This window comes from Callithrix jacchus, chromosome 10 (genome assembly GCF_049354715.1).
Source record: "Callithrix jacchus isolate 240 chromosome 10, calJac240_pri, whole genome shotgun sequence".
Classification (NCBI taxonomy): Eukaryota; Metazoa; Chordata; class Mammalia; order Primates; family Cebidae; genus Callithrix; species Callithrix jacchus.
This window is the reverse complement of record NC_133511.1, coordinates 105306706-105325711: the sequence shown is the minus strand read 5'-3', so window position 1 is coordinate 105325711 and position 19006 is coordinate 105306706. Positions and strand designations below refer to the sequence as shown.

Here is a 19006-nt window from a genome sequence, read left to right as displayed (position 1 = left end):
TTTATCTCTAATTATGTTCCCTCTTTGGTTTTCTTATTTCACATCTCCTTTCCTCTGGAAAGTATATTAAGGGTGAGTAGGTTTGAAGTGAAATGGCCCTACCCCAAAAGATTGCAGTTTTTCTACTCTGCCTTCATCTCAATATCGAAAGAGCTCTCCAGGCTTAAGCCTCACCCTACGCTTTGCTCATCCCTTTATTCTATACCACGTTTCTCTCCACCACACCAGAGCACTTTTTGTCACAGAATAGCATCACTAGTGATTTCTGTGATAAAACATCCCAAAGTAGAAAACTGACAATTACTGAGGCCTGCCTTCTGCTGGTGGCTTTTTAATTTTTTTCCTTGCTGCCTCATATTAGCGACTAATGTTCACGTTGACATATTTACCCAAACATAAAATCACATGATTACAAACATCTTAGCTGGAATTAATTAAATCAAGGCGTATAAATATAGCTATTCCTTATTATCTTCATCCCATTATTTTGAGACTATGCAAATAAACAACATTTTCCATTCTGCATCTTCACTGGTACACAGAGTTACCACTCACCACATCTGCTACAATGTTACCAAGAAAAACGGTCGAAACAGAGGCTATGTACTTTCCAGAAACTCTGATTTTGGAAAACCTATGCTTTTTGTATTGTGGAAGCAATTTGCAGAATTCTGGTCTATGCAGTGTAAAGTCCTACATCTTCAGGCAAATGTCCAGGAGTGATAAGAGCAATCATCAGTATTACTCATAATATATATTGGAAGTGCTTTAATTGTAGTCCGGGGTTCCCCTGTCAAAATGCCTTTCACTTAATTAATATCGAATCAAGGCTGGTCATAATTTAGACACAGGCTATATGAACTTATATCATGGGCCCCTTAAAGCAATAATTTTGACTCCTTTTAACTGTGACTCAGAATAAAATGTAAATGTGACATCTCAACCCATATGAACATATATATGGATGTTTATATCACAAAACAGCATATAATGCACTCCAGTATTTTCTCTTCTAGTCTTTTTCATTTTATTTATACAGTTTCCAAACCATAAATTGATCATATAACCAACTAGTGGTCATTACCCACAGTTGGACAACTTTTTATTATAGAGCTGCAATGCTGAAGTGGTTCAGATCATGCCTAAATGCATTCTCCTATTCGATCATCATAGCTGCCTGATACTATGTGTGAAGCTTTAAAAAATTATATTTATGTGGAGTATTCTAATAAAAAAATCACACATATCAGAAGCATATGTGTTCATTCACAAATTGAATACACACTTAACCAGCACACACAATAGGAAACTGACAATGCCCCTTCTCCTTATACTCTCTTCTAGTAACTGCCCAGTCCTCAAGCATAACTACTATCCTCACATCAATGAGTATAGATTAAGATCATGTTTGTTTGTTCCTGTACTACCTGTAAATTATATGAGATTTCTTTGTATCAGGTTTCTTTGTTTGTGAAGTTCATTCATATTTTTGTAAGCCTATAGAATGCTCATTTTCTGGCCATATACTATTACACTGGTGCATATGCCACAGTGTATCTGTTCATTGAATGAGTGTTCAGTTAGTTCTAATTTTAGATTAGTTCTCATTCTAGTTTAGTGTATCAGGACTACACAGTGCTGCTATAAACATTCTAAGTGTGCCTTTGGAACATATGTACACATTTGTATTGTGTATAGATACCTAGGACAGCAATTGCTGGGTCATATGGCATGAGTGTGTTTAGCTTCATTAAAGAGAGCCAAATAGTTTTCTAAAGTGGTTGTACCAGTTTACACCCCTACTAACAGTGGGATAGTTTTTGTTCAAGATCTAATTCATTTTATATACTGGAAAATTAAGACTCAGAACTGAAGCAGGTTACCAAAGTCACAAAACTAACATATCACAGAATTAGGACTAAAACTAGATTGCAGAATCCAAAATCAGTGGGTTTTCTGTTGTTTTTTGTATTGTGTTTTTCTCTCTACTCCTCACTAATTTTTATAAAGGCCTTTGAAAAGGATAATTTGTCTTTTCTTGATCTTCTTCAAGCCTTTAACACACATATAAACAGATGCATACACACACATACACACACTTTGCCATTCATATAGATACACTCATAAACTCCCACAACACATATACATATATACAAATACAAAGGTACACACACACAAATTCTCAGATACACAGAGACACATACATAGATACATATAGATACAGGCATGCAAATATATATACATGTATACACACATAAAAATAGAGACACATGCAGACATATGCAAACACACAGATACAATTATATACCTGGTTGTATGTCATATTTGTTTCACATGATATCATGTTTTTATCACGAGAATTAAGTTCCTTGGGGATATATTCATATGACCCATGGTTCTTTAATAAATACCAATCTGTATACTTAATGTGGGATTTTATTTTTTCTTGCCAATCAGTTTGAGCTTATGAGGTTGCTCAGGTTAGCCTTGAACTGATGACCTCGCCTTCGCGAGCGCCATGACCTCCAGCGGGAGCCACTTTTATTTTTATATTTTTAAGAATTCTGGAGAAAAGCAATTGCACTTCACTTTGGTAACATGTCCTGAGCTTAGTTAGCAGATTAATGTCACTTTTAAACTTCTGTTTTAATAAACTTTATTGATACATAATAATTGTACCAATTTATGGAGTGCAAGTGACATTTTGATACATGCATATACAGTGTAATGATCAAATAGGGTATTTAGAATTTCTATCACCTCAAACATTTATAATTTCTTTGTATTGGGAATATTTAACATCTTCTCTTTTAGCTATTTTGAAATATAAAATCATCCCCAACCCCCTTCCCTGCCTCTGGTATCTGTCTACTCTCTACCTCTATGAGATTAACTTTCTTAGCTGTTACATATGAGAAAGAACATGGAATATTTGTTTTTCTAGTGCTGTCTAAGTGTCAGTCACAGTGATATCCAGTTTATGTTGCTGCCAATGACAGTATTTGTATGCAGTGGCTCACACCTGTAATTCCAGTACTTTGGGAGGCCGAGGCGGGCAGATCATCTGAAGCCAGGAGTTCAAGACCAGCCTGGCCAATATGGTGAAACTCCATCTCTATTAAAAATACAAAAAATTAGCCGGGCATCTTGGCGCATGCCTGTAATCCTAGCTGCTCTTGGAGGCTGAGGCAGGAGAATCACTTGAACCCCGGAGATGGAGGCTGTAGTGAGCTGACATTCTCTGTTATGGCTGAATCATATTCCATTGCATATGTTTCCCACATTTAAAAAAATTCATCCATTGATGAACTTCTTATACAGCGTCTACTGGACATTCCTGTGGTAACCTTAAGTAATTATTGGCAGAATTCACTGCCTGGTGGCTTAGGACTGAGGTCCTAGCTTATTTCCTGGCTGTCAGTTAGGCCACATACTCAGTTCTTAGACTTCTTTGACACACGACCCTCTAATAACCACATGGAAGCTAAGTTTTTCAAAGCCAGAAACTTTTGCTACAATGTGCTAAGACAGATCTTATATAAAAATTACTTTATCATAGGTGTGACTCCCATCATCTTTGCTGTGTAATATGACCCAATGAAGGGAGTTTGTATTTGTTTATGTTATAGAAACAAATTATAATCCCACCACCTTTGCAATTTTTTACTGGTTAGAAGCAAGTTATAAATCCTGTTCATACTCAAAGAGTGGGAGGATTATATAAGGGTGTGGCTCAGGATCATCTCAGAATTCTGCCTACTGTACTTAGCTTGGGAATCTTCTTACATGTGGTATTTCTAACTAGGTAGCATAATTGCTGTTACGTTATTATTATCAATTTCTATTCATAGGCTAGATTGACTCTAGAAGCAGCTTATAGTCCAATTCATACATAACAACATATTGCCTTTCAGAATATATATACTCATACATATACACAAGTATGTATATATATTTTTAATTTCACATCCCATCATAAATTAAAATCAGCCATGGTTCAATTTACACAACTTGCTTGATACCTTGCCAGCAAATGTCTTAATAATAGTCTAGATATTTTGCAACGCAGTGATTCCTCTAAGGGAGAGTCTGTATTACTTTACTGTCATTCAGACCATTGAACAAGGTGGTGACTTCTTTGAGCTGCAGCATACTTTGTTCTAATCCCTCTGAAAGACAGGCAATCCTTACTAAGATCAAACCTTCAAGATAATGTGAAACTATCTTTCTCTCTGGGCTGTATTAAAATATTTGATTGAAAATTTATCTGAAACTTTTAATGGATATTAATGTTCTTTTACATGGTATGGTGGATAGGATATGGACAGGATGCACTGTGCTTTCTGGGAAACGTTCCAAGCACTGCCTTAAGGGGACCACTATGAGGAATTTTCTTGCTTGGCTCAGTGACAAATGGCATGCCTACTTAATCAAGACTAGGTGTAATACGGTTGCTGCCCTTTAAGAAAACCATAATAGAAGACAAAAAGAGATAAGTAGTAGATGTGGTTAGACGGATAAAGAAGCTTGTAGATGAGGTGAGATGGCAAATGAGAACATTTCATCCAGAAAGGCTAAAAGTTGAGGGTTAAATCCTATTTCATGAAAATGATCGCAGTAGAAAGGCTTGGAAAGCAGATGCTCTGAAGTCCAAGTTAGAGTGCCTCATCTTTCTATTTGGACAGCCTGAATAAGAAATTTGCTTACCAGCTTTGCTACTTACCAACTACACTAATTTTGACCAAGTTACTTAACCTTATTAAGTTCTCGTTTCCTTAGCATCTAGGAGGATATCAATTGCATACCTTAGGTAAAGTTTGTTATAGTACTTGGCCCTAATAAACACAACAACAAAACAAGGAAATAAGCAGATGAACACTGAGCTCCAAAATAACAAAACATTTGCAGATTTCTTAAAGTACCTTTCTATTTAACGGGGAGGTAGAGAGTCCTATACAAAGAAAGAAAAGTTGCAGAGCAATCTGCCAAATTCCAAAGTCATGGCAAAAAATCTCAGTCTTCAAGAGAGGTCAGATACCATCAAACAAGTGCTTGCTTGTTCTCTTACCTGGGTCTAGAGGAAGCAATTTATTTATTTATCCATTTCATCTACGTCTCTTTCTGTTTCTCTAATTCTGTGTCAAAATTATTACAATTCATTTTTCTTTAACCTTTCCACCAAAGAAAAATGCCAAAATGGTTGAGCGTTTGCAGCTGAGACGCCTATGAGCTAATGAAGGTCAAGCAGACTAAGGCCCCGGGGAGACACAGCAAAGCTGGCATCGGAAATGAGATCTGGCTTCTCATAATGGTCAGTCTTTGTTTTTTGCTTCCGGAACCAGTTTTCCAGACAACGAAAAGACGATGATAATGAGTAAGGAGTTGAATTGTTGAAACTATAAACACAATCCATTGCCTGCTTGCACTTATTCATGAATATTTAAAAAGACTGGGCCCTCACTAGACACTGAACCTGCGGGTGCCCTGACCCTAGGCTTCTCAGCCTCCAGGACTATGAGAAATAAATGTTACTATTTATGCATTACCCAGACTCAGGAGTTGTGTGATAGTAGTACAAATGGCCTGAGCTGTAACCCCTTCTCTTCTACGCACACAGACACAACCACTGTATTTCATTCTCCTAGATTCTATAAATTGTTCAACACAGTTATATTATTTCCCAGATTATATGACAGAATTTATTGCCTCTAATTTCAAATAACTCCTAAACACATTTTACTTTCATGAGGTATTTTAGAAATACCAGATACATTAAAAATATTTACACATGGAGAATTAGTTGTTGCTAATTTAAAAAATAACTTGTATATACATTTGGGAGCCCTATTCTCAAGTAAACATTGTATTTAACTGCTTCCTCACTATCAATCATTACCAAAATGTAAAGCATGGCCAGAGAGAAATAAGGTTAATATTTTAGAGGGGTTCTTACCTGGAATTTAAAACTCTGGAACCTATGATTTTGAAAATCAGTAAAATTATTTTAGTCATTATATTGAACTTATATAAATGGTGGGACATAATTGTAGGGAGATTTAATTTTTGCCTCCTATTAAAATTTATTCATAGGCCGGGCACAGTGGCTCAAGCCTGTAATCCCAGCACTTTGGGAGGCCGAGGCGGGTGGATCATGAGGTCAAGAGATCGAGACCATCCTGGTCAAAATGGTGAAACCCCGTCTCTACTAAAAATACAAAAAACTAGCTGGGCATGGTTGCACGTACCTGTAATCCCAGCTACTTAGGAGGCTGAGGCAGGAGAATTGCCTGAACCCAGGAGGCAGAGGTTGCAGTGAACCGAGATTGTGCCATTGCACTCCAGCCTGGGTAACAAGTGAAACTCCATCACAAAAAAAAAAAAAAAAAATATTCATAGGCCAAGTTTTACTTCTGTTCCTAGATGTAAATGTTCTGAAAATATTTAGGTAACATGAAGCCTGAAGCCCCATGATCAATAATTTAAATATCCAGGTTATATGATATTTGAGACTTTTAATTGATACTAAGATTCCTGCCTTTCCCAACACAGGCTCAATTAATGGGAGAAAAGCCTGAAGTCGCAGACTGAGCATGGATGTGGCTGATTTCTTCTCTATGTTGTCACATAGTCTTCTATTCCTCTTATTCTATCTGTCTATCCCTAGTTCTGACTCTTCTTTGCTGCATCATGGTTAGGGAAAATAGGTAAGAAGGAGAATAACTTGCACTTGATGGTTACTGTCTTGAGTTGACACCATCCTCTTTGGATCTGGCAGACATTTGAAATTGATTTTTTAATGATGATTTTAATGTGTTACTTGGTGACCCACCCCTGCCCTTTTGCTCTCCTATAAATCTGCCTTGATGAGAGTGATGGCATATTGCTGACACATTCCTTACTCCTTTTTCAGTTCCTAAGCATTCAGAAGTACTTTCAGATTCCCTCTAGTAAGCTGTTTACTCCTGCAGGCAACGCTTTTGCACAGGATCTTATATATCTTCAAGGCTTTCTTGTTGACATCTTTGTATATATGATCAACATTTGTTCTCATGCTTTTTCAGATGAAATTTAGATAGCAGCCTTCAGAGTCTCTTCTATTTAACCATCATAACCCTATCTTTAGTCTTGTGATGAGGTACAGGATCTTTCTGCAATTCTCTTCCCCATGGAGTTGGAGATAGTAAGTCACAGCCCACTGACAGTTTGCTCAAAAATCTAATAATCATCTTAAAGCTACTCTCTATAAAATTGAGGGACAGGATGCAATACCACCCACAACTTCACTTAAGAGTGAGACTCATAGTAAAACTCTGTTCCCCCACAAAAAAAAATCTCTTCACAACTCTTCTCTGGTGGATTTTTGCATTTATTGTGTTAAGAGGTTATGAACAACCACTGATGACCACCTCCATTGTAAATGCGTACCCCCTTTCCAAAATACTATCCACTGTGTCTTGGTTCCCTGGCAGAAACTTTCAACATTCTGTTATTTACGTAAGAATAGACAGGTGTAGTCTCAACAATGATTTTATAAAAATTTAAAAAGGTTCTTTATTCTTTCATTCAGTAAGTGTTTAGAAACTTATAGGCCAAGTATTATTTTGGCCTCAAATAAAATGAAATAGTGAACAAGTTATATAATGCCCTTCCATTCATGAAGTTTTCATTATTTTGATGGCAGGAATACAGTTTTAAAAGGAAACAAATAAACACATAATGCAATTTCAGGGAAAGGAAATAAAAGTGATAGTGTGCAGGTAAGTAGGAAGACTTTTTAGGGAAATTTGTGAAGAAAGATGTGTGAAAAAGTAGCATTTGTACAGAAGTGATTCAAATTAATTTAGAATGATTAAAACAACATTATGGAATAAAATATATGTATTTTAATATAAATAAGCACATCTGAAGAACTATGAATAATAGGCAATGGGATTTTCATATATATTTCTTGCTCTTCCTTCCTTAGGAAGTGGGAAGAATCTCTCACCTTTTCTGAGGAGGATTTCTTAATCTGGTACAATCAGGTTCCTCATCTTTCTCTTCCGTGGGTCCCACACAGCTGGCCTACACTGGGATGTCTGTGACCTTCTATAAGGGCTCTTATTGCATTTTTAGACTATTCTTAGTCTCTGCTAATGAGATCCCTCAGAGTTCGCTTTGAGTATCACATCTTAATCACTTGATTTCTGCAGACATTTCCTTTCTCCAAATAAACTCTTCAAAATGCCTGCTGCTCTGTGCTCATTAACCTGGGAATGGCTTCGCTAACTCCAATTTGAAAATTATCTTCGACATCTGAAACTTCTGTCCTGATAAGGATTCTCCAAGCAGTGAACAATGAAAAGAATATTTTAGACTCTTTGGGGTATTAAAAAAAAAATTAACGACCAAATTTTCATCTGCAAAAGGATTTTCCCTATATGTAGAAATGTGCACTTTGCTTTCTTGCAGTGTAGTATAATTACAGTCCATCCCCAACTCCACTATCTGCCCAGTTCCCACTTAATCATCTCAAGCTCAATAAGATTTCGATGATTTAAAGATAGAATATTAATGAGTGAATAAAGAAATGAATATTAATCAACTAGGAAATTTTTGTTTCATTTTGTTTTGTTTTTCTGAAACTCTTTTCCTACTCTTAATCCACAATTGATTTGATATGAGTGTCACGATGAAGAGAGTAGCATTCATTTAAACAAACCCAACATAAGACTAGAATCAAATGTCAGTTTAAACATCTGCAACATTTTTTCATTTGTTGTTGGATATTAGGTTGGAGACCTGTATTCCTAAAGAGTTGGCACTTTGATGGATCACATTAAAAATCTTCCCAATGTACAAATGTTCTAATCCAGAGCCAGAGAGCAACAGCCCCTCTCTTTATCCTTGCCAAATTTCACATGCCAGGGAATCTATTTTTTTGGTAAGTATGTTTGAAGCTCTATTAATGCTATTTTAAAGTAAACTTTTGGTTTTAGAATACCAAATTCTAAAATGTCCCTTGTTGTTAGGGACAAAAGGCTAAACTGCATACCATAATTGTTAAACTGAAACTATAGTCAACGATTAATGTAATTTTTAATTTTTTTTCCATAAGTTATTGAGGTACAGGTGGTATTTGGTTACATTAGAAAGTTCTTTAGTGGTAATTTCTGAGATTTTGGTGCACCCATCAAATTGTTTTTTTTTTATTACTGATTTGAGTTTGTTGTCGATTCTGGATATTAGTCATTGTCAGATGCATGGATTGTGAAGGTTTTCTCCCACTCTGTGGGTTGTCTGCATACTCTGCTGACTGTTCCTTTCGCTATGCAAAAGCTCTTTAGTTTAACTTGAGCAGTATTCGCCACACCCTATTTATAGTCTTTTATCCTTCACCCTCACTTCCACTCTTCCCCCAAATCCCCAAAGTCCATTGTATCATTCTTATGCCTTTGTGTTCTCATAGCTTAGCCCCCACATATCAGTGAGAACATATGATGTATGCTTTTACTTTCCTGAGTTACCTCACTTAGCATAATAGTCTCCACTCTCATCCAGGTCACTGCAAATGCTGTTAATTCATTCCTTTTTATGGCTGCATAGTATTCCATATATATATATATGGAATATATATATACATGGAATATATATATATATATATGGAATATATATATACATGGAATATATATATATGGAATATATATATACATGGAATATATATATATGGAATATATATATACATGGAATATATATATATGGAATATATATATACATGGAATATATATATATGGAATATATATATACATGGAATATATATATATGGAATATATATATACATGGAATATATATATACATGGAATATATATATATGGAATATATATATACATGGAATATATATATACATGGAATATATATATGGAATATATATATACATGTAATATATATATATATGGAATATATATATACATGGAATATATATATATATATGGAATATATATCACTTTATCCACTTGTTGATTGATGAGCATTTGGGTTGATTCCACGATTTTGCAATTGCAAATTGTGCACTATAAACATGTGTATGCAAGTACCTTTTTCAAATAATGACTTATTTTCCTTTGGGTAGATACCCAGTAGTGAAATTGCTGGATCAAATGGTAGTTCATCTGTAGTTGTTTAAGGAATCTCCACACTGTTTTCCATAGTGGCTGTACTAGTTCACATTCTGACCACCAATGTAGAACTGTTCCCTGTTCACTGCATCCATACCAACATCTACTGTTTTTTGATTTTTTGACTATGGCCATTGTTGCAGGAGAAAGGTGCTATTACATTGTGGTTCTGATTTGCATTTCCCATAATTCATGATGATAAGCATTTTTTCATGTGTTTATTGGCCACTTGTGTATCTCCTTTTGAAAACTGCCTATTCATGTCCTTAGCTGACTTTTTGATGGGATCGTTTGTTTTTTTTCTTAGTGATTTGTCTGAGTTGGTTGTAGATTCTGGATATTAATCCTTTGTCAGATGTATAGATTGAGAAGATTTTCTCCCACTCTTTGGGTTGTCTGTTTATTCTGCTGACTGTTTCTTTTGCTGTGCAAAAGCTCTTTACTTTAATTAGGTCCCACCTATTTATCTTTGTTTTTATTGCATTTGTTTTTGGGTTCTTGGTCATGAAATCCTTGATGAAGCCAATGTCTAGAAGGTTTTTCCCAACATTATCTTTTGGAATTTTTATAGTTTCAGGTCTTTAAGTCTTTAATCTATCTTGAGTTGATTTTTGTATAAGGTGAGAGATGAGGATCCAGTTTCATTGAATTACCCCAGCACCATTTGTTAAAAAGGGTGTCCTTTCCCCACTTTGTGTTTTTGTTTGCTTTGTGAAAGATCAGTTGCCTGTAAGTATTTGGGTGTATTTCTGGGTTCTCTATTCTGTTCCATTGGCCTATGTTCCCATCTTTATACCAGCACCTCCCTGTTTTGGTGACTATGGCCTTATAGTATAATTTGAAATAAGGTAGTGTGATGCCTCCAGTTTTTTCCCTTTTCTTAGTCTTGCTTTGGCTATCCAAGCTCTTTTTTCATTCCATATAAAAAGTTTTAGAATTTGTTTTTCTAATTCTGTGAAGAATGATATGGTATTGTGATGGGGACTGTGTTGAATTCGTAGATTGCTTTTTGCAGTATGCATATTTTCACAATATTCATTCTACCCATCCACAAGCATGGGACATATTTCTATTTGTCTGTGTCATCTATGATTCCTTTCAGCAATGTTTTGTAGTTTTACTGATAGTGGTCTTTTGACTCCTTGCTTAGGTATATTCCTAAGTATTTTATTATTTTTGCAGCTATTGTAAAAGGGGTTGAGTTCTTGATTTCTCTGCTCGGTTGCTGTTGGTGTATAGAAGAGTTACTGATTTGTACATATTAATCTTGTATCCAGAAACTTTGCTGAATTCCTTTATCATATCTAGGAGCTTTCTGGATGAGTCCTCAGGGTTTTCATGGTAAAAGATCATATCCTCAGCAAACAGTGACAGTTTGATTTCTTCTTTACCATCTGGATGCCCTTTATTTCTTTCTCTTGTCTGATTGATCTGGCTAGGACTTCCAGTACTATGTTGAAGAGGAGTGGTGAGAGTGGGGCATCCTTGTCTTGTTCCAGTTTTCAGAGAATGCTTTCAACTTTTCTCCATTCAGTATTATGTTGGCTTTGGGTTCGTCATAGATGGCTTTTATTATATTCAGGTATCTCCCTTGTATGCTAATTTTGCTGAAAGTTTTAATCACAAAGCAATGCTAGATTTTGTTGAATGCTTTTTCTGCATGTATTGAGGTGGTTGTTTTTTGTATTTAATGCTGTTTATGTGGTATATCACACTGATTAACTTGTGTATGTTAAATCAGCCCTGCATCCATGGTAAATCCACTTAATCATGGTGGATTATCTTTTTGATATGTTGTTGGATTCAGTTAGTATTTTGTTAAGGATTTTAGCATCTATGTTCATGAAGCATATAAGTCCGTAGTTTTCTTTCTTGGTTGTGTCCTTTTCTAGTTTTGGGATGCTGGCTTCACAGATTGAGCTGGGGAGGGTTCCCTCTTTCTCTATCTTGTGGAATAGGGTCAAAAGGATTGGTATCAATTCTTCTTTGAATGTCTAGTAGAATTCTGCTGTGAATCTGTCTGGTCCTGGACCTCTTTTTGTTGGTAATATTTTAATTACCATTTCAATCTTGCTGCTTGTTACGGATACGGAAGCTGCTGGCTTCAGTGTATCTGATTCTTCCTGATTTAAGCTAAGAGGGTTATATTTTTCCAGGAATTCATCCATCTCTTCTAGGTTTTCTAGTTGATTTGCATAAAGCTTTTCATAGTAGCCTTAAATGATCTTTTGTATTTCAGTGGTGTCAGCTATAATATCTCCTGTTTTGTTTTAGTGAAGTTATGTGGATTTTCTCTCTTTTCTTGGTTAATCTTGCTAATGTTCTATGAATTTTATGTATCTTTTCAAAGAACCAGCTTTTTGTTTATCTTTTGTATTTTTAAAAATTTCAATTTCATTTAGTTCTGCTCTGACCTTGGTTATTTCCTTTCTCTATTGGGTTTGGATTTTGTTTGTTCTTGTTATTCTAGTTTCTTGATGTGTGACCACAGATTGTCTGTTTGTATTTGTCCAGAGTTTTTGATGTGGGCATTTAGGGCTATGAACTTGCCTCTTAGTACCACCTTTGCTGTATTCCAGAGGTTTTGACAGGTTGTGTCATTACTGTCATACAATTCAAAGAATTTTTAATTTTCATTTTAGGTTTGTTCTTGACCCAATGCTCATTCAGGAACAGATTAATTAATTTCCTTGTATTTGCATGGTTTTGAAGGTTCCTTTTGGAGTTGATTTCCAGTTTTATACCACTGTGGTCTGAGAGAGTGCTTGATACAATTTCAATTTTCTTCAATTTATTGAGGCTCATTTTATGGCCTATCATAAGGTCTATCTTGGAGAAAGATCCATGTGCTGTTGAATAGATTATGTATTCTGCAGTTGTTGGATGAAATGTTCTATATATATCTGCTAAGTCCATTTGTTCCAAGGTATAGTTTAATTCCACTGTTTCTTTGTTGATCTATCTTGATGACCTAAGTGCTGTCAGTGGAGTACTGAAGTCTCCCACTATTATGGTGTTACTGTCTATCTCATATCTTAGGTCTATTAGTAATTGTTTTACAAATTTGGGAGCACCAGTGTTAGGAGCATGTATATTTAGGATTGTGATATTTTCCTGTTGGACAAGGCCTTTTTACCATTATGTAATGTCCCTCCTTTGTCTCTTTTAACCACTACTGCTTTAAAATTTGTTTTGTCTGATATAAGACTAGCTACCCCTGCACACTCTTGGTGTATATTTGCCTTTGTTCTGCCCCTTTACTTTAAAGTTATGTGAGTCCTTATGTGTTAGGTGAGTCTCCTGAAGGCAGTAAATAGTTGAGTTGGAAGGGTGAGTTCTTAGTCATTCGACAGTTCTGTATCTTTTAAGTGGAGCATTTAGGCCATTTACATTTAATGTTAGTATTGAAATGTGATGTACTGTTGTATTCATTGTGTTCTTTGTTTCCTGTGTACTTTTTGTTTTACTTTTTAGCTTGTATTTTTGTTTTATAGGACCTGTGTGATTTATGCTTTAAAAAGGTTCTGTTTTGATGTGTTTCCAGGATTCACTACAAGATTTAGAGCTCCTTTTAGCAGTTCTCATAGTGGTCGCTTGGTAATAGTGAATTCTCTCAGCATTTGTCAAAAACAGATGTGTCTTTCCTTTGGATATGATGCTTAGTTTTGCTGGATACAAAATTCTTGGCTGATAATTGTTTTAAGGAGGCTAAAGCTAGGGCCCTGGTCTCTTCTAGCTTATAAGATTTCTGCTGAGAAATCTGCTGTTAATCTGATAGGTTTTCCTTTATAGGTTACCTATTGCTTCTGTGCCACAGCTCTTAAGATTCTTTCCTTCCTCTTAACTTTGGATAACCTGATGACAGTGTGCCTATGTGAATATCTTTTTGTGATAAATTTCCCAAGGGTTTTTTGTGCTTCTTGTATTTGGATATCTAGATCTCTAGCTAGGCCAGGGAAGTTTTCCTCAATTATTATCCCAAATATAGTTTTCTGAGCTTTTAGAATTCTCTTTATCCTCAGGAACACTGATTATTCTTAGGTTTGGTCATTTAGTATAATCCCAGACTTCTTGGAGGCTTTATTCATATTTTCGTATTCTTTTTTCTTTATCTTTGTTAAATTGGGTTAATTTGAAGACATTATCTTCAAGCTCTGAATTTACTTATTCTATTTGTTCAATTCTATTGCTGAGACTTCTAGAGCATTTCACATTTCTAAAAGCGTGTCCAACGTTTCCTGAATTTTTTATTGTTTTTTCTTTAAGCTATCTATCTATTTCACTGAATATTTATCCCTTCACTTCTTATATCATTTTTTGGATTTCCTTGCATTAGGCTTCACTTTCTCTGGTCCTCCCTGATTAGCTTAATAACTAACCTCCTGAATTTCTTTTCAGGTAAATCAGGGATTTCTTCTTAGTTTGGATCCATTGCTGGTAAACTAGTGTGATTTTGCAGGGAAGGGGTGGGATACTGATGAGCCTTGTTTTGTCATATTACCAGGGTTGGTTTTCTGGTTTCTTCTCATTTGCATAGGCTCTGTCAGAGGGAAGGTCTAACACTGAAGGCCGTTGTTCAGATTCTTTTGACCCACAGGGTGTTCCTTTGATGGGCATGGCTTCGTGAGAGTGGAACTGCAGTGACTGTTGTCTCTCTTCTGGGTCTAGCCACTCGGTGAGTCTGCCCGGCTCCAGGCTGGTACTGGGGGTTGTCTGCATAGAATCCTGTGATGTGAACTGTCTATGGGTCTCTCAGCCATGGATACCAGCACCTGTTCTGGTGGAGGTGGCGGAGGATGCAATGGCCTCTATGAGGGTCCTTGGCTTTGGTGGTTTAATGCTCTGTTTTTGTGCTAGTTGGCCTCTTGCCAGGAGGTGGTGCTTCCCAGAAAGCATCAGCTATAGTAGTGTGGAGAGAGACAGGTGGTGGGTGGGGCGCTAGAACTCCCAGTTTAATATGCCCTTTGTATTCCACTACCAGGGTGGATAGGGAGGGACCATCTGGTGGGGGCGGGGCTAGGCGTGTCTAAGCTCAGACTCCTTGGATGAGTCTTGCTGTGGCTACTGTGAGGATTCAGGGTGAGATTCTCAGGTCACTGGAGTTGCGTACAAGAAGGATTATGGCTGCCTCTGCTGAGTTATGAAGGTTGTCAGGGAAGTAAAGGAAAGCCGGCAGTCACATGCCTCACCCAGCTCCCACACAAATCGAAGGGTTGGTCTCACTCCCACTGTGCCCCCACCACAGCCTCTAGACTCTTTCCAGGCAGAGGGCGAGAGGGGCTTGAAAACTTGCTGAGGGCTGCCTCCCAGCTGTGAAAGAAAAGGGCCTTAGTTCTTCCCCTGCCTGTGAAGTCTGCATGAGGAATTTGTGCCCTCCCTGGAGTGCTTGCCAGGAGGCTTCTCACCCTCTTCAAACAGTTACCAAGTTCAGCTGGGGAAATTCCTTCTCCCTGTGGAGCTTTACCCCCTGCCATCTTCCCAATGGATCCCCGTGGTGCCAGGCAGAAATGGGCTACTTGGGGATCCAGCAAGCTCCCAGGGCCTTTCTGCTGCTTCCTCTCTCTACCCCCACTTGGCTCTCTAGCTTGACTCAGCTCCAAGTAAAGTCAGGAACTTCTTCCACAAACAGACTTTCAGCTTCTCCAGCAGGGGTGTATATTTGGAGGGGAGGGCCTCCCTTTCCCACTTCCACAGCCGGGGCACTCACGGTATTTGGGGTGTCTCCTGGGTCCTGCAGGAACAGTCCACTTCCTTCAGAGGGTCTGTGGGTCCTCTTGGGATTGCTGGTTTGTTCTTGTAGTTCATCTGGAGATAAAATTCACAGTGCAAGCCTCCAAATGCTGCTCTGTTGGAAGCTGCAATCTAGTCCTGTCTCCCATTCACCATGATCCCTTCCATCACGTTAAATGTGAATTTTGAAGCTGAAATTATTCTGAAAAAATTAGCTTACTTAAAAATACGCTTGGCAGGCAGTTATTAGAAAAAAAATAGTTGTAGACTTTGTGAAGTATCTTCTGGGAACAACTCACAGAGGAATATCCAAATGTCAGAGAATAATGACAGAGATCTCATGTTGCCTTGTTCTGCCCCAAAATCCAAAAGTATATTACAGGCTTCCAGCTACATTTTATTATAATGGTTTACACAATATGAAAATTTGGCCTTCACCAAGAGGACTTCACTTGATAAATTGTAGCACATTTCCGTCTCTTGTCTCTACCTTCTATGAACTACTTCAGAACACTTTAAGGCTGAGTTCTTAATCAGAATTTCAAACTGGTAAGGGAGAAACATACTTGACTTGAAATTATAATTTCGTGAAAAGATATAACTGTGAGAACTGATATTATTTTGATTATACAAATATCTTCATGTATCCAGAAGAGGTATCTGAACTAGAAAAATAGTATAGAAACTCTAGTTCTATAGACACTTACCTACCGGGTGTATGCATGCCCTTGAGATAATGATTGCTGTATAATTGGTCTCTGAAACTTTGTTAGTCTTGTTTCAAAGAGTTTTAATTTACCTTGATCTGAAGAAATGCAAAAATCCCTGACATTTCAGAGCTTATTCTCTTGGTTGTGGTTTGGATGCCCCAGGGAACTGGATTGGAGTGGAAAAGAACTGGGACAGCCTTTTATTAAAGCAAAATTTGTCATTGGACAGGGAAAACTCTTGGGGAAAAAGTTAGAGAAGGCACAGCCTGCCACAGGAACTAGAAAGAGAACCAGACTAACAGAGAAGATAATATTTTCAAAGGTCTAAGAATAGCTAGGGAGGTGGAGGTGATCCCTTGACACAAACACTCTTGCAGGCATATGGAGCATGGCAGTGGGGAGTTCAAGAGCAGATGGCATTTTTTTGGTTTCTCTCACCACCACCTCCATGTCTAATCCCTAAACAAATCTTAACTCTACCTCCATAACAAATTCTTAATCTTCTACTTCTGTTTCTACTGCTGCCACCAAAGATCAAACCATCTCTCTCATGTATCACTGATCTACTATTGCTCCCTTCAATTAGTTCTCATACATGGTCAGAATGATTGATAGATTGATTTAAAGTCTAAATCAGGTGGGCATGGTGGCTCATGCCTTTACTAGTACATTGGGAGGCTGAGGCAGGAGGATTTCTTGAGCTCCAGGGGTTTGAGAGCAGCCAAGACAAGATGGCAAGACCAGGTCTCTACAAAAATTAAAAATTATCCATGCATGGTGGTATGTGCCTGTATTCCAAGCTACTGAGTAGGCTGAGGTGAGAGGATCACTTGAGCCCAGAAGTTCAAGGTTGCAATAAGCTATGATTATGCTACTGCAATACAGCCTGGGCAACAGAGCAAGACCACGTCTCTTCTAAAGAAAAAAGTCTAAATCAAACTATATTATTTTCTAATGTAAAATTTTCTATGATCTTTCATCACATATAGAATACAAAGAAATTGCTTTACCTGGCCTGCAAGGCCTAGCTCTCTTTAGTATGTTGAATGTTTTTTTTTTAACACACACTAAATCTACATACTAACCCCCAGAAGCCAGATGTGACCTTATTTGGAAAAAAAGTCATTGTATATCTAATTAAGTTGAGGATCTTGAGATTAGATCATCCTGGATTATCCAGGTGAACCCCAAGTACAATGACAAATGTCCTTATAAAGACATACAGAGGAGAGATGTAGGGAGAAGAGAGGAAGGGCCATATAGGGGTAGAGGAAGAGACTGGATTCACACAGCCACAAGCCAAGGAACACAAGCCACCAAAGTTGGAAGAGGCAAGGAAGAATTCTCCCCTAGGGATTTTGAAAGGAGTACAGCCCTGACAGCATCTCAGTTTCAGACTTCCAGCTTCCAGAACTGCAAGAGGATATATTTCTGTTGTTTGATATCATCAACTTTGTGGTAATTTGCTGTGGCAACCAGGAAACTAATACTTCCTCCAACTACATCTCTAACATCTTTTCCTTGCCCGTTATATCTGCTAGACTGGCCTGTTTCTTCCCCTTATTATTCTAGAAGTATAACATGCTCCTTCAAAACTGAAGACTTTATGTTACCTAGTCTCTCTTCCTGGAATATTTTCTTTCTTTTTTTTTTTTTTTTTGAGATGGAGTCTTTTTCTTGTGGCCCACTCTAGAGTGCAATGATGATACAATCTTGGCTCACTGCAACCTACACCTTCTGGGTTCAAGCCATTCTCCTGCCTCAGCCTTCTGACTAGCTGGGATACAGGCACCTGTCACCACATCTGGCTAATTTTTTTGTAATTTTAGTAGAGATGGGGTTTCACCATGTTGGCCAGACTGGTCTCAAACTCCTGACTTTGTGGTTTGCCCACCTCGACCTCCCAGAGTGCTGGGATTACAGGCGTGAGCCACTGCGCCTGGCTTCCTGGAATATTTTTCTTCCAGATGTTTTTATATCAAAGTTCTTTCCTGTCATTCTTGAATTTATACATCTCTTTTTCAGACGGGCCTTATCAGACCATTAATTTAAAGCTTCCTCTCAGTCAAACTATCCCTGGCTTACAGACAACATGATCCTTTATCTAGAAAACTCCATAGTCTTGGTCCAAAAGCTCTTTAAGTTAATGAACAACTTCAGCAAAGTCTCAGGATACAAAATTAATATACGAAAGTCACTAGCATTCCTATACACCATCAACAGTCAAGCCAACAGCCAAAGCAGGAACACAATCCCATTCACAATTACCACAAGAATAAAATACCAGGAATACAGCTAACCAGGTAGGGGCAAGATCTCGACAGTGAGAACTACAAAACACTGTTCAAGGAATTGAGAGATGACATAAACAAATGGAAAAGCATTCCATGCTCATGGACAGGAAGAATCACT

The 19006-nt window shown here is 37.4% G+C and overlaps 1 protein-coding gene across 46 annotated transcripts in view; it reads left to right on the top strand.

Annotated features, from left to right (window-relative positions):
• Nucleotides 1-19006, top strand: part of LRRC4C (leucine rich repeat containing 4C) — a 1379884-nt gene that overhangs the window by 1327448 nt on the left and 33430 nt on the right. For 5 of the 46 annotated variants that reach the window (XM_078340883.1, XM_078340869.1, XM_078340871.1 and 2 more), the window contains 2 exons: nt 5185-5311; nt 8773-8923. The exons of 35 other annotated variants lie outside the window; for them this stretch is intronic. The gene's annotated coding sequence lies outside the window, so the exon portion shown is untranslated. The remainder of the gene's footprint in view (nt 1-5184; nt 5312-8772; nt 8924-19006) is intronic. 6 more of the 46 variants (XM_078340882.1, XM_054240773.2, XM_054240770.2 and 3 more) reach the window with 2 other exon arrangements.